This window comes from Bos taurus, chromosome 19, assembly GCF_002263795.3.
Source record: "Bos taurus isolate L1 Dominette 01449 registration number 42190680 breed Hereford chromosome 19, ARS-UCD2.0, whole genome shotgun sequence".
NCBI lineage: Eukaryota > Metazoa > Chordata > Mammalia > Artiodactyla > Bovidae > Bos > Bos taurus.
Window position 1 is genome coordinate 47286316 of NC_037346.1, and position 25461 is coordinate 47311776.

Below are 25461 nucleotides of genomic sequence, written 5' to 3' on the forward strand. Positions count from 1 at the left end.
ATAGCCCATTGAAAAGAACTGGACTACCTGGGATAAAAAAAAAATAAGGTTGGGAAGACCACTCAAAAAACCAGTACAATTTTGTAACCCAAGCACTAACAAAAACAATGTCAGTACTAACAAAATAGTAGCCCTACTAAACCTTAGCTTGAACATTGCACACTGCATTCCTTGAATTCAGGGACTGCTGGTGCTTCTTTTGAGATAAAAGTCCTGGAGAACATTCATTTCTAAGAGGGATCAGTTTAATCAAAATTAAACATGTGATTTAAGGAGTAGTGTTGTAGTTTAAAGGGAAATGTCTTCACAGATTCATCGTCTGTACCCCGACTTCTCATAGAAAGCATAACATGATGATAACAGGGATTCTTAAAGTCACTGAATCAGTTACTTTTTGCAGCTAAAAAAATTCAGCTTTTCTTAGAGGTAGTTGCTATAAGAAAGAGTGCCTCTGTGTCTCTGGTTGCTTCAAAATATTAACATGCTAAGAAAAATAATTGCATAGGAAACAACATGACTTCCGTGTTATATCAATTCCCTATTTACCTATGGCAGGTAAGGTAATTCACATGTAAAACACATGTTGTAGCAGTACAGTTTGCATTGCCTATCTCCTACCAGTTGCTGTGACAGGAGCTAAGTATAATCATATGATTTAATCTGCACATTTTTAATCTAAGGTGGTGGGTATCCCTCTCTCTGATAAGGCTCAGGGACATTAACTTGCCTGAGATCACAAATTCTTAAGTAGCAAAGCCAGAATTCCTCTTTGGAATCGAACTGATTCCCAAATTCACATTCTTTATGACATTATACCCTTAAGAGCAGATGGAACAGGAAAGCAGACAGATACCCCTGGCTGTGTGATGAATAAAAGCCTGATTCCTAACCACAAGTCACTAACATTTAATCACATTTAATTCTCACAACACCCCTCCTACTTAGATATTCTTATCACCATTTTATAAATAAGAAAACTGAAGCTCCAAGGAGTTACAATTGGCTGATAGCCAAGCCAGGATTCAAAATTAGTCCTATCCAGTTCCTAAACTGGGGTGTTTCTCCCTATGTCCTATATATGTCTTTATGTTTAAAGACAGCATTCCTAAATATCTTAGTGTGTCTGCCTGCTAGTTTTCTAAAAAGCTGAGTTATACATCTCCACTTTCCCCTTCTCTCAGTCAGTGAATTTCACTGCATCATGTGCACACACGTACACCTGGAAATCCCCACAGGTGCAATTTATCAAGCATGCTTCATAGCACAACCATAAAATACTAGCCTCTTTCAGTGTTTATTTTTCTCTTTGTGCTATTTAAATTTGCCTTTTAAACAGCCTAGAAGAGAACCTATAACTAGAAAACGGTTACCTACTTAGGATTCGAGAAAAGCAGTTTGTTAAGCAGAACATCATTTATTGATTCTGTTAATGTATTTTTATTTTGTAATTCTTAAAAATAAAAAACTACTATTGCCTTCTTGGTTAAAGGGGTGACAGTGTATTTGATCAACAAATATAAGATTTCTTTGCCATAATAATGCTGTTCTTCATATGGAAATGTGATACCAATCTATTGATTGGAAAGCTAAGTGAAATTAGGAAAACCATGCATCAACAAAATGAGAAGTTAGAAGAAATAAATAAATCCTAGAGCTGAAAAATACAATGACCGAACTGAAGAATTCAACAGAGTCTCAAAAGCAGACTCAATTCTGCAGAAGAAAGAATCGGTGACCTAGAAGACAGGACACTTGAAAGGTGAAAGAATGAAAGAGTGAAAAAAGCCTATAGAACCTGTGGGATATAATCAGTGGAAGCAATATTTGCATTATGAGAATTCTAGAAAGACAAGAGAAAAATGAACAAAGTATGTTTAAGGCAGTAATGGCTGGACTTCCAGTGGTTGAGAATCCACCTGCCAATGCAGAGGATCGCTGATCTGGGAATGCTGCAGAGCAACCAAGCCCATGGGCCACAACTACTGAGCTTGTGCTCTAGAGCGTGTGAGCCACTGTTAAACTGCGTGCTGCAAGTACTGAAGTCCTCACACCTAGAGCCTGTGCTCCACAGCAAGAGGAGCCACCACAGTGAGAAGCCCACGTGACACACAGAGCCGCCCCCACTCACTGAAACTAGAGAAAGCCCACAAGCAACAAAGACCCAGCACAGCCAAAAATATATTTTTTTTTATTTTTAGAAGTTTTAATAATGGCTCAAAACTTCCCCAACTTTGGGAAAGAAATGGACATCTAGATCCATGAGGCCCAAAGGACCTCAAATAAGTTGACCTTAAATAGGGTGACACCAGGACACATCATCATTAAATTGTCAAAAGTCAAAGAAAGAACTTTGAATGCAGCAAAAGAAAAGAGAAGGTATCTCACAAGTTTATCAGTAGATTTCTCAACAGAAACTCTTTAGGCCAGAAGAGAATGGCATGATAAATTCAAAATATTCTGAATGTTTTTTGATACCAGTATGCTTTGATTTCTTTATCTTATTATCTTGTGTAACTTCTACAGGTTTCTCCCTTGTGGGTATCATGAGGCTTTTATAAAACAAGTTAAAATACCCTATTTTAAAGTGATAACCTCAATAGAATTCTCAGACTTTACACTTCTCATTCTCCAACCCCCTCCCCCCATCTTTTAGATTATGTTGTTGGTTTATGTACAATTTATAGTGACAGAAAAAAAAAATAAAACTTTCAACCGAGAATTCTATACCAGGCAAAGTTGTCCTTGAGAAATACAGGAGAAATAAAGCCTTTCCCAAACAAATGGTGAGGGAGTTCATCATTAGACCAGCCTTACCAGAAATGCTAAAGGGAGCTCTTTGAGTGGAAATAAAAGGATTCCACTCAACATCATAAAAACATAAGAAGGCAATGTAAAACTCACTGCTATTGGTAAATATATAGTCGAAGTTAGATTCTGTAATATGGTAACAGCAGTGTGTAATTCACTTACAACCCTAGTTTAAGAGTTAAAAAACGCTGCCACTTCCTCTGACCACACCAGTCCCAGTGGGTTGGTGCCCTGCCTGATGCCAGTCCACCCCCACCCCCTGGGCAGGTGAGTGCACTCTGGGGCAGCCTCAGCAGCAGATGCTGGTGGGAGGCCCCCACACAGAGGTGGGGGCAAAACCACAGCTGAGCCTCAGAGGCTGTGCAAGCAGAGCTGAGAGATCTCCTTGCAGCTGTAGGAACCATAGATTTACACCCCTGCTGTTGGCTTTGTCAAGTCAGTACCTGGGGAACATCCAAATGGGGGATGGGTCTGGCTTTAGCAGATGTGGGCTTTGTGAGCAAGTACACATAGGGATTGGACCAGGCCAGAATCTGAGCTTCCTCCGTAACTCCCAGAGCAGGTCCAGGTGCATGATTGCTGCAGTCCAGGGACCTGACTTCAGTGATCTGCACAGGTGGCCTGGTGAAAACAATGCCTGAGAGACATCAGGGCCAACTGCCAGCATACTCACAGTTAAGGTGGGGCTGAGAGCAGTTCCAGTGACAGTGCAATTTGTGAGCACAATGGGTGAAAAGTGACACAGCAGAATACACTCACAGGTGAACAGCTCAAGAGGAGGAAAACCCAGTGACCTCTCTCAGTGAGAGTGCTCCAATTCTGCCTACCTCACACTGAAATCAGCAACACAGCTTAGAAACAGATCTGGGGCTCCCTATTCCAACAACTTTCTTATCTCTTCTTGCTATTCTTTGGAACTCTGCATTCAGATGTTTATATCTTTCCTTTTCTCCTTTGCTTTTTGCTTCTCTTCTTTTCACAGCTATTTGTAAGGCCTCCCCAGACAGCCATTTTGCTTTTTGGCATTTCTTTTCTATGGGAATGGTCTTGATCCCTGTCTCCTGTACAATGTCATGAACCTCATTCCATAGTTAACATTTCATGCAAAGATGAGCTTGATAAAGGACAGAAATGGTATGGACCTAACAGAAGCAGAAGATATTAAGAAGAGATGGCAAGAATACACAAGAGAACTGTACAAAAAAGATCTTCACGACCCAGATAATCACGATGGTGTGATCACTGACCTAGAGCTAGACATCCTGGAATGTGAAGTCAAGTGGGCCTTAGAAAGCATCACTACGAACAAAGCTAGTGGAGGTGATGGAAATCCAGTTGAGCTATTTCAAATCCTGAAAGATGATGCTGAGAAAGTGCTGCGCTCAATATGCCAGCAAATTTGGAAAACTCAGCCGTGGCCACAGGACTGGAAAAGGTCAGTTTTCATTTCAATCCCAAAGAAAGGCAATGCCAAAGAATGCTCAAACTACTGCACAATTGCACTCATCTCACATGCTAGTAAAGTAATGCTCAAAATTCTCCAAGCCAGGCTTCAGCAATATGTGAACTGTGAACTTCCTGGTGTTCAAGCTGGTTTTAGAAAAGGCAGAGGAACCAGAGATCAAATTGCCAACATCCGCTGGATCATGGAAAAAGCAAGAGAGTTCCAGAAAAACATCTATTTCTGCTTTATTGACTATGCCAAAGCCTTTGACTGTGTGGATCACAATAAACTGTGGAAAATTCTGAAAGAGATAGGAATACCAGACCACCTAATCTGCCTCTTGAGAAATTTGTATGCAGGTCAGGAAGCAATAGTTAGAACTGGACATGGAACAACAGACTGGTTCCAAATAGGAAAAGGAGTTCGTCAAGGCTGTATATTGTCACCCTGTTTATTTAACTTATATGCAGAGTACATCATGAGAAACGCTGGACTGGAAGAAGCACAAGCTAAAATCAAGATTGCTGGGAGAAATACCAATAACCTCAGATGTGCAGATGACACCACCCTTATGGCAGAAAGTGAAGAGGAACTCAGAAGCCTCTTGATGAAGGTGAAAGTGGAGAGTGATAAAGTTGGCTTAAAGCTCAACATTCAGAAAACGAAGATCATGGCATCCCGTCCCACCACTTCATGGGAAATAGATGGGGAAACAGTGGAAACAGTGTCAGACTTTATTTTTCTGGGCTCCAAAATCACTACAGATGGTGACTGCAGCCATGAAATTAAAAGATGCTTACTCCTTGGAAGGAAAGTTATGGCCAACCTAGATAGCATATTCAAAAGCAGAGACATTACTTTGCCAACAAAGGTTCGTCTAGTCAAGGCTGTGGTCTTTCCTGTGGTCATGTATGGATGTGAGAGTTGGACTGTGAAGAAGGCTGAGCGCCAAAGAATTGATGCTTTTGAACTGTGGTGTTGGAGAAGACTCTTGAGAGTCCCTTGGACTGCAAGGAGATCCAACCAGTCCATTCTGAAGGAGATTAGCTCTGGGATTTCTTTGGAAGGAATGATGCTAAAGCTGAAACTCCAGTACTTTGGCCACCTTATGCGAAGAGTTGACTCATTGGAAAAGACTCTGATGCTGGGAGGGATTGGGGGCAGGAGGAGAAGGGGACTACAGAGGATGAGAATGCTGGATGGCATCACTGACTCAATGGACATGAGTCTCAGTGAACTCCGGGAGTTGGTGATGGACAGGGAGGCCTGGCGTGCTGCGATTCATGGGGTCGCAAAGAGTCGGACACGACTGAGCGACTGATCTGATCTGATTCCAACAACTAGGGAGCAAACCCTACCCCTGACAGGGCAGTAACAACCACAGATCAAGGGGGAGGCCCCATTCAACATGCAGTGCAGACTCAAGTCACCACAACATCAGTCATATCTCCTATCAAGGGATAATGTCCTGCATACATTCAGAAAAGAGGTGGAAGACACTTATACTATAAACAGCCCTTGCATCAAAAAGTATTAAAGTCATACAGGCTACACAGGGAAGTTCCCACATAAAAATAGCCCTCCAAATCAGTCTTGAGGGTCAGGCATTGGGAGGAAGAACTCCAAGAGCATTTGGCTTTGAAGGCTAGCAGAGACTGAGTGCAGGAGCTCCACATGGCTGGGAGAAACAGAGGTTCCACTCTTGGAGGGTGTATTCAAGACTCTGTGTGTAGTGGGACCCAACAGAAAGCAGTACCTCCATAGGAACTGGGGCTAGACCTAACTAGGGGTCTTGAAGGATCTTCTTTAGAGGCAGAGGTTGACTAGCTCACTTGGGGGCAAGGACACTGCTGGCAGAGACCCTAAGGAATATTGATCAGCATTAGCTCTCCAAATGGTCCCCATTTTGGCACCAAGACCAGGCCTCACCAACCATCTACAGGTTCCAGAGCTGGAATGCCTCAGGCCAAACAATGAGCAAGACAGGAACACAGCCCCACCCATTAGCAGACAGGCTGCCTTAAGTCATACTGAGCTCACAACTTCCTCAAAACACACCATATGACACAGCCCTGCCCACCAAAGGGATAAGACCCAGCTCCACCCACCAGAGGGCAGACAGCAGTTCCTTCCACCAGAAAGCCCCCATAAGCCCCTGGACCAGCCTCATCCACCATAGGGCAGACACCAGGCATAGCAATAATTATGATCCTCAGGCTGCAGACAGGTGACCACAAGCACAGAAAGTTAGATAAAATGAGATGACAGAGAAATTTGTTGCAAAGAAACAAGGTAAAAATGCACAAGAACAACTAAATCCAAGAGAAGATAGGCAATCTACCTGAAAAAAAAATTCAGAGTAATGCTAGTAAAGATGATTTTTAAAATCTCAGAAAAAGAATAGAGGCACATCTTCCCTAGTGGCTCAGTTGGTAAAGAATTTGTCTGTAATGCAGGAGACCATTTGCCAATGCAGGAGGCAGAGGTTCAGTCCCTGGGTCAGGAAGATACCCTGGAGAAGGAAATGGTGACCCACTCCAGTATTCTTGCCTGGGAAACCCCACGGACAGAGGAGCCTGATGGGCTACAGTCCATGGGCTCACAAGAGTTGGACCCAACTTAATGATGAAACCATCACCACAGATAAAGAAGATACAAGAAATGCTTAACAAGGAGCCAGAATATTTAGAACAAACAGAAATGAACAATAAAATAACTGAAATGAAAAATACACTACTACTTCTACTAGTACTACTACTACTATTAAGTCGCTTCAGTCATGTCCGACTCTGTGCGACTCCACAGACGGCAGCCCGCCAGGCTCCACTGTCCCTGGGATTCTCCAGGCAAGAACAATGGAGTGGGTTGCCATTTCCTTCTCCAATGCATGAAAGTGAAAATGAAGTCGCTCAGTCATATCCGACTCTTCGCAACCCCAGGGACTGCAGCCTACCAGGCTCTTCTGTCCATGGGATTTTCCAGGCAAGAGTACTGGAGTGGGGTGCCATTGCCTTCTCCAGAAAAATACACTGGAAGGAATCAAAAGCAAAATAAGTGAGGCAGAAGAACAAATAAGTGAGCTGAAAGATAGGATGGTAGAAATCACTGTCACAGAACAAAGAAAAAATAATGAAAAGAAATGAGACAGTCCCAGAGATTTCTGGGACAATATTAAATGCACCAACATTAACATTATAGGAATTGCAGAATGAGAAAAGAAAGAGAAAAGACCTTAGAAATATTTGAAGACATTATAGCTGAAAACTTCTCTAACATGAGAAAGGAAACACAAGAAGCACAGAGTTCCATATAGGATGAACTCAAAGGGTAACACACTGAGACACATATTAATCAAATTGACAAAAATTAAAGACAAAGAAAAAAAAATCAAAACCAACAAGGGAAAAGCAACAAATAGCATACAAGGAATTACTGTAGGGTTACCAGCTAATTTTTCAGAGGAAACTCTGCAGACCAGAAGGAAGTGTCACAATATGTTTCAAGTGATGAAAGGGGAAAATCTGCAAACAAGAATATTCTACCAGCAAGGCTGTCATTCCGATTCAATGGAAAATCAAAAGCTTTACAGACAAGCAAAAGCTGAAAGAATTCAGTACAACCAAGCCAGCTTTGGGCTTCTCTGATAGCTCAGTTGGTAAAGAATCCATCTGCAATGCAGGAAACCCTGATTCGATTCCTGGGTCAGGAAGATATGCTAGAGAATGGATAGGCTACTCACTCCAGGATTCTTGGGCTTCCCTTGTGGCTCAGCTGGTACAGAATCCACCTGCAGTGTAGGAGACCTGGGTTCGATTCCTCGGTTGGGAAGACCCCCTGGAAAAGGGAAAGGCTACCCACTCCAGTATTCTGGCCTGGAGAATTTCATGGACTGTATAGTCCATGGGTTGCAAAGAGTCGGACATAACTGAGAGACTTTCACTTCCACACAAGCTTTACAACAAATGCTAAAGAACTTCCCTAGGTGGGAAACAGACCAACAACTTAAAACAACCTTGTGTGTGTGTGTATGTGTGTGGACTGCTATATCAAAACCTCATTGAAACAGCAAACCAAAGGACTACAATACATGCATGAAAAAGAAAACACAATCGAAACACAACACTAAAGATAGTCATCAGATCACAACAGAACAAAAGAAGGGAAGAAAAAAGACCTATCAAAACAAAAAACAAAACCACAAAGCAATTAAGAAAGTGCCAATAAGAAAATATATATCAATAATTACCTTACCTGTAAATAGATTAACCAAAAAGAAATAGAAATTATAAAAACAGACTAATCACAAGTAATGAAATTGAAACTGTGATGAAAAAATTCCCAATAAACAAAAGTCCAGTACCAGCTGACTTCACAGAAAAATTCTATTAAACACTTAGGGAAGAGTTAATACCTATCCCACTGAAACTCTTACAAAAAATTGCAGAGGAAAGAAAACTCCCAAGCTCATTCTACCAGGCCACCATCACCCCATTATAGGAACCAAATATACTACCAAAAAAAAAAAAAAAACCACTATAAGGTCAATATCACTGATGAACAAAAATGCACAAATCTTCAACAAAAATACTAGCAAAGGGAATTTAACAACACATTAAAAGGATCATATACTATGAACCAGTGGAATTTATCCCAGGGATGCAAGGATTCTTCAGTATTTGTAAATCAATGCGATATATCATGTTAACTGAATAAAAACCATATGATCATCTCAATAGATGCAGAAAAAGCTTTTGACAAAATTCAATACCCATTTATGGAAAAACAACAACAACAAAAAAACACCTCTCTGGAAAGTGGGCATGGCGGGAACATGCCTCAACATAATAACAGCCATATATAACAAACCCACAGGAAACATCATTCTCAATGGTGAAAAACTGAAAGCATTTCCTCTATTGTCAGGAACAAGACAAGGATGTCCACTCTTACTTTTATTCAACACAGTTATGGAAATCCTAGCCACAGCAGTCTAGAGTAGAAAAAGAAATAAAAGGAATCCAAATTGGAAAAAAAACTGTTTGCACATGACCTAATACTACACATCAGATCAGATCAGATGAGATCAGTTGCTCAGTCGTGTCCGACTCTTTGCGACCCCATGAATTGCAGCACGCCAGGCCTCCCTGTCCATCACCAACTCCCGGAGTTCTCTCAGACTCATGTCCATCGAGTCAGTGATGCCATCCAGCCATCTCATCCTATGTCGTCCCCTTCTCCTCCTGCCCCCAATCCCTCCCAGCATCAGAGTTTTTTCCAATGAGTCAACTCTTCGCATAAGGTGGCCAAAGTACTGGAGTTTCAGCTTTAGCATCATTCCTTCAGAAGAAATCCCAGGGTTGATCTCCTTCAGAATGGACTGGTTGGATCTCCTTGCAGTCCAAGGGACTCTCAAAAGTCTTCTCCAACACCACAGTTCAAAACCATCGATTCTTCAGCATTCAGCCTTCTTCACAGTCCAACTCTCACATCCATACATGACCACAGGAAAAACCATAGCCTTGACTAGACGAACCTTTGTTGGCAAAGTAATGTCTCTGCTTTTGAATATGCTATCTAGGTTGGTCATAACTTTCCTTCCAAGGAGTAAGCGTCTTTTAATTTCATGGCTGCAGTCACCATCTGTAGTGATTTTGGAGCCCAGAAAAATAAAGTCTGACACTGTTTCCACCGTTTCCCCATCTATTTCCCATGAAGTGATGGGACCGGTTGCCATGATCTTCGTTTTCTGAATGTTGAGCTTTAAGCCAAATTTATCACTCTCCACTTTCACCTTCATCAAGAGGCTTCTGTGTTCCTCTTCACTTTCTGCCATAAGGGTGGTGTCATCTGCATATCTGAGGTTATTGGTATTTCTCCCAGCAATCTTGATTTTAGCTTGTGCTTCTTCCAGTCCAGCGTTTCTCATGATGTACTCTGCATATAAGTTAAATAAACAGGGTGACAATATACAGCCTTGATGTACTCCTTTTCCTATTTGGAACCAGTCTGTTGTTCCATGTCCAGTTCTAACTGTTGCTTCCTGACCTGCATACAGATTTCTCAAGAGGCAGATCAGGTGGTCTGGTATTGCCATCTCTTTCAGAATTTCCCACAGTTTATTGTGATCCACACAGTCAAAGGCTTTGGCATAGTCAATAAAGCAGAAATAGATGTTTTTCTGGAACTCTCTTGCTTTTTCCATGATCCAGCGGATGTTGGCAATTTGATCTCTGGTTCCTCTGCCTTTTCTAAAACCAGCTTGAACACCAGGAAGTTCACGGTTCACATATTGCTGAAGCCTGGCTTGGAGAATTTTGAGCATTACTTTACTAGCATGTGAGATGAGTGCAATTGTGCGGTAGTTTGAGCACTCTTTGGCATTGCCTTTCTTTGGGATTGAAATGAAAACAGACCTTTTCCAGTCCTGTGGCCACGGCTGAGTTTTCCAAATTTGCTGGCATATTGAGCGCAGCACTTTCTCAGCATCATCTTTCAGGATTTGAAATAGCTCAACTGGAATTCCATCACCTCCACTAGCTTTGTTCATAGTGATGCCTTCTAAGGCCCACTTGACTTCACATTCCAGGATGTCTGGCTCTAGGTCAGTGATCACACCACCGTGATTATCTGGGTCGTGAAGATCTTTTTTGTACAGTTCTTCTGTGTATTCTTGCCACCTCTTCTTAATATCTTCTGCTTCTGTTAGGTCCATACCGTTTCTGTCCTTTATCGAGCCCATCTTTGCATGAAATGTTCCTTTGGTCTCTCTGATTTTCTTGAAGAGATCTCTAGTCTTTCCCATTCTGTTGTTTTCCTCTATTTCTTTGCATTGATCGCTGAAGAAGGCTTTCTTATCTCTCCTTGTTATTCTTTGGAACTCTGCATTCAGATGTTTATATCTTTCCTTTTCTCCTTTGCTTTTCACTTCTCTTCTTTTCACAGCTATTTGTAAGACCTCCCCAGACAGCCGTCTTGCTTTTTTGCATTTCTTTTCCATGGGGATGGTCTTGATCCCTGTCTCCTGTACAATGTCACGAACCTCATTCCATAGCTCATCAGGCACTCTATCTATCAGATCTAGGCCCTTAAATCTATTTCTCACTTCCACTGTATAATCATAAGGGATTTGATTTAGGTCATACCTGAATGGTCTAGTGGTTTTTCCCTACTTTCTTCAATTTAAGTCTGAATTTGGCAATAAGGAGTTCATGGTCTGAGCCACATTCAGCTCCTGGTCTTGTTTTTGCTGACTATATAGAGCTTCTCCATCTTTGGCTACAAAGAATATAATCAATCTGATTTCGGTGTTGACCATCTGGTGATGTCCATGTATAGAGTCTTCTCTTGTGTTGTTGGAAGAGGGTGTTTGTTATGACCAGTGCATTTTCTTGGCAAAACTCTATTAGTCTTTGCCCTGCTTCATTGCATATTCCAAGGCCAAATTTGCCTGTTACTCCAGGTGTTTCTTGACTTCCTACTTTTGCATTCCAGTCCCCTATAATGAAAAGGACATCTTTTTGGGGTGTTCGTTCTAAAAGGTCTTGTAGGTCTTCATAGAACCATTCAACTTCAGCTTCTTCAGCATTATTTGGGGCATAGACTTGGATTACTGTGATATTGAATGGTTTGCCTTGGAAACAAACAGAGATCATTCTGTCATTTTTGAGATTGCATCCAAGTACTGCATTTCGGACTCTCTTGTTGACCATGATGGCTACTCCATTTCTTCTGAGGGATTCCTGCCCGCAGTAGTAGATTAATGGTCATCGGAATTAAATTCACCCATTCCAGTCCATTTCAGTTTGCTGATTCCTAGAATGTTGACATTCACTCTTGCCATCTCTTGTTTGACCACTTCCAATTTGCCTTGATTCATGGACCTGACATTCTAGGTTCCTATGCAATATTGCTCTTTTCAGCATTGGACCTTGCTTCTATCACCAGTCACATCCACAGCTGGGTATTGGTTTTGCTTTGGCTCCATCCCTTCATTCTTTCTGGAGTTATTTCTCCACTGATCTCCAGTAACATATTGGGCACCTACTGACCTAGGGAGTTTCTCTTTCAGTATCCTATCATTTTGGCTTTTCATAGTGTTCATGGGGTTCTCAAGGCATGAATACTGAAGTGATTTGCCATTCCCTTCTCCAGCAGACCACATTCTGTCAGATCTCTCCACCACGACCCGCCCATCTTGGGTTGCCCCACGGGCATGGCTTAGTTTCATTGAGTTAGACAAGGCTGTGGTCCTAGTGTGATTAGATTGACTAGTTTTCTGTGAGTATAGTTTCAGTGTGTCTGCCCTCTGATGCCCTCTTGCAACACCTACCATCTTACTTGGGTTTCTCTTACCTGGGCGTGGGGTATCTCTTCATGGCTACTCCAGCAAAGCACAGCCAATGCTCCTTCCCTTGGACGAGGGGTATCTCCTCACCGCCGCCCTTCCTGGGAAATCCTAAAGATGGCACCAGAAAACTTAGTGCTGATCAATGAATTTAGTAAAGTTGCAGGATATAGAATTACTGCGCAGACATTTCTTGCATTCCCGCACACTAGCAACTCCTTCATGGATCACAGCATTGTTGTAGTAAAGGGGCTTGCATAACTCAATGAAGCTATGAGCCATGCCATGCAAGGCAACCCATGACACATGGGTCAGTGAAGAGTTCTGACAAAACGTGGTCCACTGGAGGAGGAAGTGGCAAACCATTCCAGTATTCTTGCTGTGAGAACCCCATGAAAAATATGAAAAGGCAAAAATATGACAGTGGAAGATGAGCCCCACAGGTCAGAAGGTGTCCAATATTCTACTGGGGAAGAGCAGAGAGCAATTACTAATAACTCCAGAAAGAATGAAATGGCTGGGCCAAAGCAAACGGTGCTCAGTTGTGGATGTGTCTGGTGGTGAAAGTAAAATCCAACGTTGTAAAGAACAATATTGCCTAGGAACCTGGAATGTTAGGTCCATGAATCAAGGTAAACTTGATGTGGTCAAGCAGGAAATGGCAAGAGTGAATATCAACACCTTAGGAGTAAGTGAACAAAAATGGACATGGATGGGAATGGGCGAATTTTATTCAGATGAGCATTATATCTACTACTGTGAGCAAGAATCCTTTAGAAGAAATGGAGTAGCCCTCATAGTCAACAAAAGAGTTGAAAATACAGTACTTGGATACAACCTAAAAATAACAGAATAATCTAGGTTCATTTCCAAAGCAAACCATTCAACATCACAGCAATCCAAGTCTATGCCCCAACCACTAATGCTGAAGAAGCTGAAGTAGACCAGTTCTATGAAGACCTACAACACCAAAAAAGATGCCCTTTCCATCATAAGGGATTGGAATCCAAAAGTAGGAAGAGAAGAGATACCTGGAGTAACAGACTTTGGCCTTGGAGTAGAATATGAAGCAGGGCAAAGGCTAACAGAATTTTATCAAGAGAACACAGGTCATAGCAAACATCTTTTTCCAACAACACAAGAGACAACTCCACATGACCATCAGCAAATGGTCAATACCAAAATCAGATTGATTATATTCTTTGCAGCCAAAGATGGAGAAACTCTATACAGTCAGCAAAAAACAAGACCTGGAGCTGACTGTGGCTCAGATCATCAGCTTCTCATAGCAAAATTCAGGCTTAAATTAAAGAAAGCAGGGAAAACCACTAGGCCAGCCAGGTATGACTTAAATCCCTATGAATATGCAGTGGAGACGGCAAATAGATTCAAGGGATTAGATCTGGTACAGAGAGTGCCTGAAGAATTATGAATGGAAGTTCATAACATTGTACAGGAGGCAATGACCTAAATCATCCCAAAGAACAAGAAAGGCAAGAAGGCAAAGTGGTTGTCTAAGGAGGCTTTGCTGAGTAAAGAGAAATGAAAGGCAAGGGAGAAAGGGAAAGTTATACCCAACTGAATGCAGAGTTCCAGAGAATAGCAAGGAGAAATAAGAAGGCCTTGTTAAATGAGCAATGCAAAGAAATAGAGGAAAACAACAGGATGGGAAAGACTAGAGATCTCTTCAAGAAAACTGGAGATATCAAGGGAACATTTCATGCAAGTTTAAGCACAACGAAGGACAGAAACGGTAAGGACCTAATAGAAGAGATTAAGAAGTGACAAGAATACACGGAAGACTTATGCAAAAGAGGCCTTAAAGACCCAGATAACCACGAGGGTGTGGTCACTCACCTAGAGCCAGACATTCTGGACTGTGAAGTCAAGTGGGCCTTCGGAAGCATTACTATGAACAAAGTGAGTGGAGGTGATGGAATTCCAGCTGAGCTATTTAAAATCCTAAAAGACGATGCTGTAAAAGTGCTGCAATCAATACGTCAGCAAATTTGGAAAACTCAGCAGTGGCCACAGGACTAAAAAAGATCAGGTTTTCAATCTGAAAGAAGGACAAGGCCAAAGAATGCTCAGACTACCATACAACTGTCTTCATTTCACAAGCCAGCAAGGTAATACTCAAAATCCTTCAAGCTAGGTTTTTGCAGTTTGTGAATTGAGAGCTAACGGATATACAAGCTGGGTTTAGAAAAGGCAGAGGAACCAGAGATCAAACAGCCAGCATCGTTAGATCATAGAGAAAGCAAGGGACTTCCAGAAAAATATCTGCTTCACTGACTATGCTAAAGCCTTTGATTGTGTGTGGATCACAACAAACTGTGGGAAAGTCTTAAAGAGATGGGAATACCAGACCACCTTACCTGTCTCCTGAGAAACCTTTAAGTAGGCCAAGAAGCAACAGTTAGAATCTGACATGAAACAATGGACTGGCTTAAAATTGGGAAAAGAGTACAACAAGGCTGTATATTGTCACCCTGCTTATTTAACATATATGCAGAGTATATCATGCAAAATGACAGGCTGGATTACTCACAAGCTGGAACCAAGAATGCTGGGAGAAATAAACTCAGATATGCAAATTATACCACTTTCACACAAAAAGTAAAGAGGAAATGAAGAGTCTCTTGAGGGTGAACGAGGACAGTGAAAAAGCTGGCTTAAACTCAACATTCAAAAACTAAGATCATGGCATCTGCCCCATCTCTTCATGGCAAATAGAAAGGGGAAAAGTGGAAGCAGTAACAGATTTTCTTTCCTTGGGCTCCAAAATCACCACAGATGATGACTGCAGCCATGAAATTAAAAGACGCTTTCTCCTTAGAAGGAAAGCTATGACAAATCTAGGCAGCATATAAGAAAGCAGAGACATCACTTTGCTGTCAAAGGTCCATATAGTCAAAGCTGCTTTATATAGTAGTCATGTATGGATGTGAGAGTTGGACCATAAAGAAGGCTGAGTGCCAAAGAATTGATGCTTTTGAACTGTGGTGCTGGGGAGTCACCTTGAGAGTCCCTCGGACTACAAGGAGATAAAACCAGTCAATCCTAAAGGAAATCAACCCTGAAGATTCATTGGAAGGACTCATGCTGAAGCTCCAATACTTTGGCCACCTGATGTGAAGAACTGACTCATTGGAAAAGACCCTGATGCTGGGAAAGGCTGAAGGCAAAAGGAGAAAGAGGTGGCAGAGGGTGAGATGGTTGGATGGTATCATTGACTCAGTGGACATGACTGAGCAAACTCTAGCAGACAGTGAAGGACAGGGAAACCTAGTGTACTGTAGTCCACGGGGTGGCAAAGCGTCGGACATGTCTTAGTGACTGAACAACAACAAATATGCTAGTGACACAGGACTAGAAGGAGAAACTAAGGAAATCCCATTCACCATTGTGTGAAAAAGAATAAAATACCTAGGACTAAACCTACTTAAGGAGGCAGAAGACCTGTATTCAGAAAACTATAAAATGCTGATGAAAGAAATCGAAGATTACACAAACAGATGGAGAGAGATACCATGTTCTTGGATTGGAAGAATCAATATGGTGAAAATGAAAATATTACCCAAAGCAATATACAGATTTAATTCAATCCTTATCAAAATACCAATGGCATTTTTCAAAGAATTAGAACAAAAAAAATTACAGTTGGTATGGAAACACAAAAGGCCCTGAAGAGCCACAGCAATCTTGAGAAATGAAAATGGAACTGGAGGAATCAGGTCCCTCACTTCAGACTACATATACCACAAAAGATACAGTAATCAAGACAGTGTGGTTCTGACACACACACACACACAAAGAAATATGGATTAATGGAACAAGATAGAAAGCCCAGAGATAAACCCATGCACCTAATCTATGACAAAGGAGGCAAGAGTATACAATGGAGAAAAGACAGTCTCTTTAAAAAGTGTTGTTCGGAAAACCGAACAGCTGCATGAAAAAGAATGAAACTACAGCACTCCCTAACAGCATACATGGGCTTTCCTGGTAGCTCAGACGGTAAAGCGTCTGCCTACAATGCGGGAGACCTAGGTTCGATCCCTGGGTCAGAAAGATCCCCTGGAGAAGGAAATGGCAACCCACTCCAGTATTCTTGCCTGGAAAATCCCATGGACCGAGGAGCCTGGGAGGCTACAGTCCATGGGGTCACAAAGAGTAGGACACGACTAAGCGACTTCACTTTTCAACAGCATACAAACAATAAAAATTCTCAAAATGGATTTAGAGACCTAAGTGTAACCCTATAAAACTCTTAAGAGGAAAAATAGGCAGAACACTTTTTGACATAGATCACAGCAAGATCTTTTTTGACCTGCCTCCTAGAATAATGAAAATAGAAACAAAAATAAACAAATGGGACCTAACTAAACTTAAAAGATTTTTCACAGCTTAGGAGACCATAAAAAAGAGGAAAAGACAACCCTTAGAATGAGTAAAAATATTTGTAAATGAAGCGACTGACAAGGGATTAATCTCCAAAATATACAAACAGCTCATGCTGATCAATATTAAAAAAACCCAATCAAAAAATGGGTGAAAGACCTAAATAGAAATTTCTCTAAAGACATACAGATGCCCAAGAAGTACATGAAAAGATGCTCAACATCACTAATTATTAGAGAAATGAAAATCTGCTGCTAAGTTGCTTCAGTCGTGTCCGGCTCTGTGCGACCCCATAGACAACAGCCTACCAGGCTCTGCCATCCCTGGGACTCTCCAGGCAAGAACACTGGAGTGGGTTGCCATTTCCTTCTCCAATGCATGAAAGTGAAAAGTCAAAGTGAAGTCGCTCAGTCATGTCCGACTCTTAGTGACCCCATGGACTGCAGCCTACCAGGCTCCTCCATCCATGGGATTTTCCAGGCAAGAGTACTGGAGTGGGGTGCCATTGCCTTCTCTGGAGAAATGAAAATCTACAAAACTACAAAGAGGTATTACCTCACACCAGTCAGAATGGCCATGATCAAAAAAAAAAATCTACAAACAAATGCTGGAGACAATGTGGAGAAAACTGTTGGTGGAAATATTGGTATAGCCACTATGGAGAGCACTATGGAGGCTCCTTGAAACCTAAAAATAAAGTTACCATATGATCCAGCAATCACACTCCTGAACATATATTCAGAGAAAACCATAATTCAAAAAGACACAAGAACCCCAGTGTTCACTGCAGCACTATTTACAATAGCCAAGACATGGAATCAAACTAAAAGTCCATTGACAGATAAATGGATAAAGAGGATATTGTACATATATACGATGGAATATTACTTAGCCATAAAAAACCAAAATAATGCCACTTGCAGCTACATGGATGGACCTAGAGATGGTGTTACTGGGTTAAGTACATCAGAGAAAGACAAATATCATATGATATCACTTATATGTGGAAACTAGAAAATGGTACAAATGAACCTATTTATAAGACAGATGTAGAAAACAATCTTATGGTTACCAGGGGGGAAAGGTGAGGTGATGGGGAGAGATAAATTGGGAGATTGGGATTAAAATATACACACTGCTATATAAAAAATAAGGACTTCCCTGGTGGCTCACACTGTAAAGCATCTGTCTACAATGTGGGAGACCTGGGTTTGATCCCTGGATTAGGAAGATTCCCTGGAGAAGGAAATGGCAACCTACTCCAGTACTCTTGCCTAGAAAATCCCATGGACGGAGGAGCCTGGTGTCCATGGGGTCACAAAGAGTCAGACAAGACTGAGCGACTTCACTTCACTTCACTTCATATATAAAATAGATAACTAATAAGGACCTACTGTATAGCACACAGAACTCAATTCAATACTTTGTAATGACCTATATGAGAAAAGAATCTAAAAAAGTGGATATATTTATATGTAGAATTGATTCACTTTTCTGTACAGCAGAAATTAACACAATATTGTGAACCAACTATACTCCGATTTTTTTAAAAGATAAGTTACAGAATAGAAAAAAAAACTTCAATAACCTATAATAATCTCTTATTGGTTTCACAATATAAAAAATATGTAAAGTATACCATCACAATCTAAAATGTGAGGGGGAAGAAAAGGACAAGTAAAAGTTTTGAAATGCTACTGAAGTTATCACTTTAAAATAGGGTGTTGTTATTTTAATATACTTTATGTAAGCCTCATGGTACCCACATGGGAGAATTACCTGTAGTAAGTACACAAAGGAACACGGTACAGAAGTTCTGATACATGATACTGATACAAAAAGATATGAAAACACACTCACAAACAGCAGCAGCAGAAGAAATAATGTATCTACAAAAGCCAGAACATATTAACAAAATGGCAATCATAAGTACTGACCTATAAATAATTACTTTACTTGTAAATGGATTAAATTCTCCCATCGAGAGATACAGAATGGCTGAATAAATATAAAAACACGATCCAATGACATACTGCCTATATAAGAGTCACTTTAGCCTTAAAGCACACAGACTGAAAGTAAAGGAATGGAAAAAGGTATTTCAAGCAAAAGGTGAAAAAAAAATAGAGCTAGCTATCAGACTTCTCAAAGTATAGAGGTAGCTATCAGATACTTAGACAAAACAGACTCAAAACTAAAAATGATAAAAAGAGACAAAGGTCATTAATGATAAAGGGATCAACACACCAAGAAGAGGTAACAATTGTAAATATTTGTGCCCCTACATGGAAGCACCTAAATATATAAAGGAGAAATTAAAATATCTAATAGGAGAAATAAACAGCAACAAAATAGTAGTTGGGGATTTTAATAACCCCACTCTCAGCAATGGATAGATCATCCACACAGAGACTCAGTAAGGAAATAGTGGATGTGAACAACACAATAGAGCAAATGGATCTGACAGACATACAGAACACCACTGACAACAGCAGAATACAAATTCTTCTCAGCCACACATGTAATACTTTCTAGGATAGACCATATACTAGGCCACAAAACAAGTCCTAAAAACTTAAGATTGAAATCAGTCCAAGTATTAATATTTCTGACTATAATGATGTACAACTAGAAATCGGTAACAGAAGGAAAACTGGAAAACTCACAAATACATGGAAATTAAACATTCTCCTGAGCAACCAATGCATCAGAGCATCAATTAAAAGGGAAATTCTGTAGATTTCAGTTATAACTGGGCTTCCCAGGTAGTGCTAGGGGTAAGGAACCCACTTGCCAATGCAGAAGATGTAAGAGAGGCAGGTTCAATTCCTGGGTCAGGAAGATCCCCTGTAGAAAGCCATGGCAACCCACTCCAGTATTGTTGCCTGGACAATTCCGTGGACAGAGGACCCTGGAGGGTTACAGTCCATAGGGTCTCAAGACAGACAAATTTGGCCTTGGAATACGGAATGAAGCAGGACAAAGACTAATAGAGTTTTGCCAAGAAAATGCACTGGTCATAACAAACACCCTCTTCCAACAACACAAGAGAAGACTCTATACATGGACATCGCCAGATGGTCAACACCGAAATCAGATTGATTATATTCTTTGTAGCCAAAGATGGAGAAGCTCTATATAGTCAGCAAAAACAAGACCAGGAGCTGACTGTGGCTCAGACCATGAACTCCTTATTGCCAAATTCAGACTTAAATTGAAGAAAGTAGGGAAAACCACTAGACCATTCAGGTATGACCTAAATCAAATCCCTTATGATTATACAGTGGAAGTGTGAAATAGATTTAAGGGCCTAGATCTGATAGATAGAGTGCCTGATGAACTATGGAATGAGGTTCATGACATTGTACAGGAGACAGGGATCAAGACCATCCCCATGGAAAAGAAATGCACAAAAGCAAGACGGCTGTCTGGGGAGGCCTTACAAATAGCTGTGAAAAGAAGAGAAGCGAAAAGCAAAGGAGAAAAGGAAAGATATAAACATCTGAATGCAGAGTTCCAAAGAATAACAAGGAGAGATAAGAAAGCCTTCTTCATTGATCAATGCAAAGAAATAGAGGAAAACAACAGAATGGGAAAGACTAGAGATCTCTTCAAGAAAATCAGAGATACCAAAGGAATATTTCATGCAAAGATAGGCTCGATAAAGGACAGAAACGGTATGGACCTAACAGAAGCAGAAGATATTAAGAAGCGGTGGCAAGAATACACAGAAGAACTGTACAAAAAAGATCTTCACGACCCAGATAATCACGATGGTGTGATCACTGACCTAGAGCCAGACATCCTGCAATGTGAAGTCAAGTGGGCCTTAGAAAGCATCACTACGAACAAAGCTAGTGGAGGTGATGGAATTCCAGTTGAGCTATTCCAAATCCTGAAAGATGATGCTGTGAAAGTGCTGCACTCAATATGCCAGCAAATTTGGAAAACTCAGCAGTGGCCACAGGACTGGAAAAGGTCAGTTTTCATTCCAATCCCAAAGAAAGGCAATGCCAAAGAGTGCTCAAACTACTGCACAATTGCACTCATCTCACACACTAGTAAAGTAATGCTCAAAATTCTCCAAGCCAGGCTTCAGCAATATGTGAACCGTGAACTTCCTGGTGTTCAAGCTGGTTTTAGAAAAGGCAGTGGAACCAGAGATCAAATTGCCAACATCCGCTGGATCATGGAAAAAGCAAGAGAGTTCCAGAAAAACATCTATTTCTGCTTTATTGACTATGCCAAAGCCTTTGACTGTGTGGATCACAATAAACTGTGGGAAATTCTGAAAGAGATGGCAATACCAGACCACCTGATCTGTCTCTTGAGAAATTTGTATGCAGGTCAGGAAGCAACAGTTAAAACTGGACATGGAACAACAGACTGGTTCCAAATAGGAAAAGGAGTACGTCAAGGCTGTATATCGTCACCCTGTTTATTTAACTTGTATGCAGAGTACATCATGAGAAACGCTGGGCTGCAAGAAACACAAGCTGGAATCTAGATTGCTGGGAGAAATATCAATAACCTCAGATATGCAGATGACACAACCCTTATGGCAGAAAGTGAAGAGGAACTCAAAAGCCTCTTGATGAAAGTGAAAGAGGAAAGTGAAAAAGTTGGCTTAAAGCTGAACATTCAGAAAACGAAGATCATGGCATCGGGTCCCATCACTTCATGGCAAATAGATGGGGAAACAGTGGAAACAGTATCAGACTTTATTTTTCTGGGCTCCAAAATCACTACAGATGGTGACTGCAGCCCTGAAATTAAAAGACGCTTACTCCTTGGAAGGAAAGTTATGGCCAACCTAGATAGCATATTCAAAAGCAGAGACATTACTTTGCCAACAAAGGTTCGTCTAGTCAAGGCTATGGTTTTTCCTGTGGTCATGTACGGATGTGAGAGTTGGACTGTGAAGAAGGCTGAGCGCCGAAGAATCGATGGTTTTGAACTGTGGTGTTGGAGAAGACTCTTGAGAGTCCCTTGGACTGCAAGGAGATCCAACCAGTCCATTCTGAAGAAGATCAGCCCTGGGATTTCTTTGGAAGGAATGATGCTAAAGCTGAAACTCCAGTACTTTGGCCACCTCACGCGAAGAGTTGACTCACTGGAAAAGACTCTGATGCTGGGAGGGATTGGGGGCAAGAGGAGAAGGGGAGGAGAGAGGATGAGATGGCTGGATGGCATCACTGACCCGATGGACGTGAGTCTGGGTGAACTCCGGGAGTTGGTGATGGACAGGGAGGGAGGCCTGGCATGCTGCGATTCATGGGGTCGCAAAGAGTCGGACACTACTGAGCGACTGATCTGATCTGATCTGAAAAAGGGCAGGGGGAGAAACATTCCCAAACTCGTTTTACATAGTCAGCATTACCCTGATAACAAAGTCAGAAAAGGACAAAAGGGAAAAAACTACTGGCCATTATCCTGATAAAAACAGATACAAAAATTCTCAATGAAGTTTTAGCAAATGAAATTCAACAGCATTCTTAAAGGGACCATTCACCATGATCAAGCATAAATCACCCCTGGGATACAAGGATGGTTCAACATTGCAAATCAATGTAAGACATCATATTAATAGAATTAAAGAGAAAAACATGATCACCGTAAATGCAAGAAAAAAAACAGATGAAATTCAACATCCACTCATGATAAAAACTCTTAACAAATTAGGTTTAGAAGAAATGTATCTCAACAATAATAAAGGCCATATATAGCTAACGTCATACTCAGGGTGTTTTGATAAACTGGTCATACTCCCAAAAGCCATCTATAGGTTAAATGTAATCCTTACCAAGAGTCCAATAGCGTTTTTTTTTTTTTTAATTTAAGAAAAAGAGATCAGATTTGTGCCCCCATAAACTGTAGTCCCAGAGAAGGCAACGGCACCCCACTCCAGTACTCTTGCCTGGAAAATCCCATGGACTGGGGAGCCTGGTGGGCTGCCGTCTATGGGGTCGCACAGAGTTGGACACGACTGAGGTAACTTAGCAGCAGCAGCAGCAGCAGCAAACTGTAGTCCACCAAGCTCCTCTATCTGTGGGAATTCCTAGGCAAGAATACTGGAATGGGTTGCCATTTCCTTCTCCAGGGGATCTTCTTGACCCGGGGATTGAACTTACATCTCCTGCATCTCCTGCATTGACAGGAGGATTCTTTACCACTGAAGCCACCAGGGAAACCCCCATGAAGTGCATACTTACAGTTCAAAATAAATTCTGGGATGTAATGTACAGCATTGTAACTATAGTAAACAAAATTATACTGTACATTTGGCTTCCCTGGTGGCTCAGAGGTTAAAGCGTCTGCCTCCAATGTGGGAGGCCTGGGTTCGATCCCTGGGTTGGGAATCCCATGGATGGAGGAGCCTGGTAGGCCACAGTCCACAGGGTCGCAAAGAGTCGGACACGACTGAGTGACTTCACTTTCATTTTTCACTTTCACTATACTGTATATTTGCTAAGAGTACATTTTGAAAGTTTTCATCACAAGTAAAAAAACCTTGTAACTATGTGGTGATGAATGTTAACTAAAATTGTGGTAGTCATTTCTCAACAGATACATAAATCAAGTTATTATAGTGTATCCCTAAAATCGACACAGCATTATGTGTTAATTATGTCTCAATAAAGAAAAAACTTTTTTCTTTCAGTGTTGGTTTGTATCTTTCAGTGTTGGTTTGAAATTGGAGATACCAGCATGAACTTATGATTGTATGTGTTTGCTGTGAGAGCCTAGAAACAATATCACACCAGTAGCAATCAGCACATTAAGAATTAAGATCTTGATTTCAAAATTCTGAAAGCAAGCACTGGAGAAAAGACTTCTTCCAGGTCTGAAATGGGAAAAGTGTAAGATGAGCCTAGAAGATCTTGTTGCACTGGAGAGGACTTGAAGATGCTCCTAGTTGCCAAATATGAGAAAATATGAGCATCATAATAATTATAGTGATAGACTATAACCTGCTTTGCAAAATAGGAATCTATGAGCCCATATTGACAAAATATAAATGAAAAAATAAATGTGGGAGAGGCAAAAGCTCTTCTTTATAGTAGCAAGGCAATAAGAATATAGAGGAAATGATGAAGTTGGGTAGTCATAATTGGATGCTAAAACCTGTGGGTAAATTTTTTTATCTGGAATAGCATATTTACATAGTCTCAAAGTAGTTCCCAAAATACTACTAATCACAAAGGGAAAAAGAATAACTTTATAGTGGAGGAATTGAGCAAACATTATTTAACCTACAGATCAAATTTAACATCACCAACATTGGGAAAAACCTCTACTCTGTGGCATGATGTTTTCAACTTATTTTCAGTTTGCTCAGAATATGCATGTGTGCATTTATGCACACATATATACAGAATGATAAAAGCAAATGAGACAAACCAATTAGCAGACACAGGGGTATAAGGGCTTTCCTTGAACTATTTTTGCTTGCAACTTAAGATTGAGGGTCTTGCTTGCAACTTAAGATTGGGAGCTTCCCTGGTAGCTCAGACAGTAAAGAATCTGCCTGCAGTGCAGGAGACCCAGGTTCTATCCCTGGATTGGGAAAATCCCCTGGAGATGGAAATGGCAATCCACCCCAGTATTCTTGCTTGGAGAATACCATGGACAGAGGACCCTGGTGGGCTACAGTCTATGGGTCACAAAAAATCAGACAAAACTGAGTGACTTTCAAGATTAAGTTATATCAAAATAAAAAGTTGTCCAAAAATGTTGGAAAAAATGTGAGGAGACAATTTTCCATGGGTTGTCCGTGTTTTCTTTTCCTATCTTGTGAGCAGGGACACTGGCAGCTTTTTTCCCAGCCTAACTTTTCATGGATGTTTGTATCATTTAAGAGCCTTAGAAGAAAGAGATTGTATCCCCTACTGGAACCAAGGTCAAGTTTTACTGTCAAATATAATAATATAATGTCTCCCTACAGGGCAAACTTTGAGCAGGATTATTTGCAGTCTATTTAAAAATTCAGATCACCTGAACTTAAGGTTCCTCAGCCTTGAGACATATCTACTGTGTGCAGAGAATCCACCTAGAGCCTTCTATATTGCTCTTTGAGACTTTGAGGGCAAGAGGAACCAATGGAATCATGAAGCTTATATTGCTGGATGTTCCATGAGTAATAAAGTCCTTTGTCTCTGACCTTAGAGCCTGACATCATCTGCCGGAAACCAGGAAACCATGACAGGCTAACTTCTTAATTTGCATGTAGGGGGAAATCTCAGAACCATCATAGTTCTTGGCCAGAAAACAAAAGCAGTGAAGATGAAAACTGTCAACCAATTGCCAGATGTTGATATGTATTATTCTCTCTCGTGCTGTGTGATTTAACAGACACCTTAAGGAAGGCAGGGGCTTCCCAGGTGCTGCTGCTGCTAAGTCGTGTCCGACTCTGTGCGACCCCACAGACCCCACCAGGCTCCCCCATCCCTGGGATTCTCCA

General features: G+C 41.1%; 1 long non-coding RNA gene across 1 annotated transcript in view; it reads right to left on the reverse strand.

Annotated features, from left to right (window-relative positions):
* Nucleotides 1–12212: 12212 nt before the first annotated feature.
* Nucleotides 12213–25461, reverse strand: part of LOC132343096 (uncharacterized) — an 81356-nt gene continuing 68107 nt past the window's right edge. Inside the window, exon 3 of the long non-coding RNA XR_009491771.1 lies at nt 12213–12707. This is a non-coding gene — a long non-coding RNA (uncharacterized lncRNA). The remainder of the gene's footprint in view (nt 12708–25461) is intronic.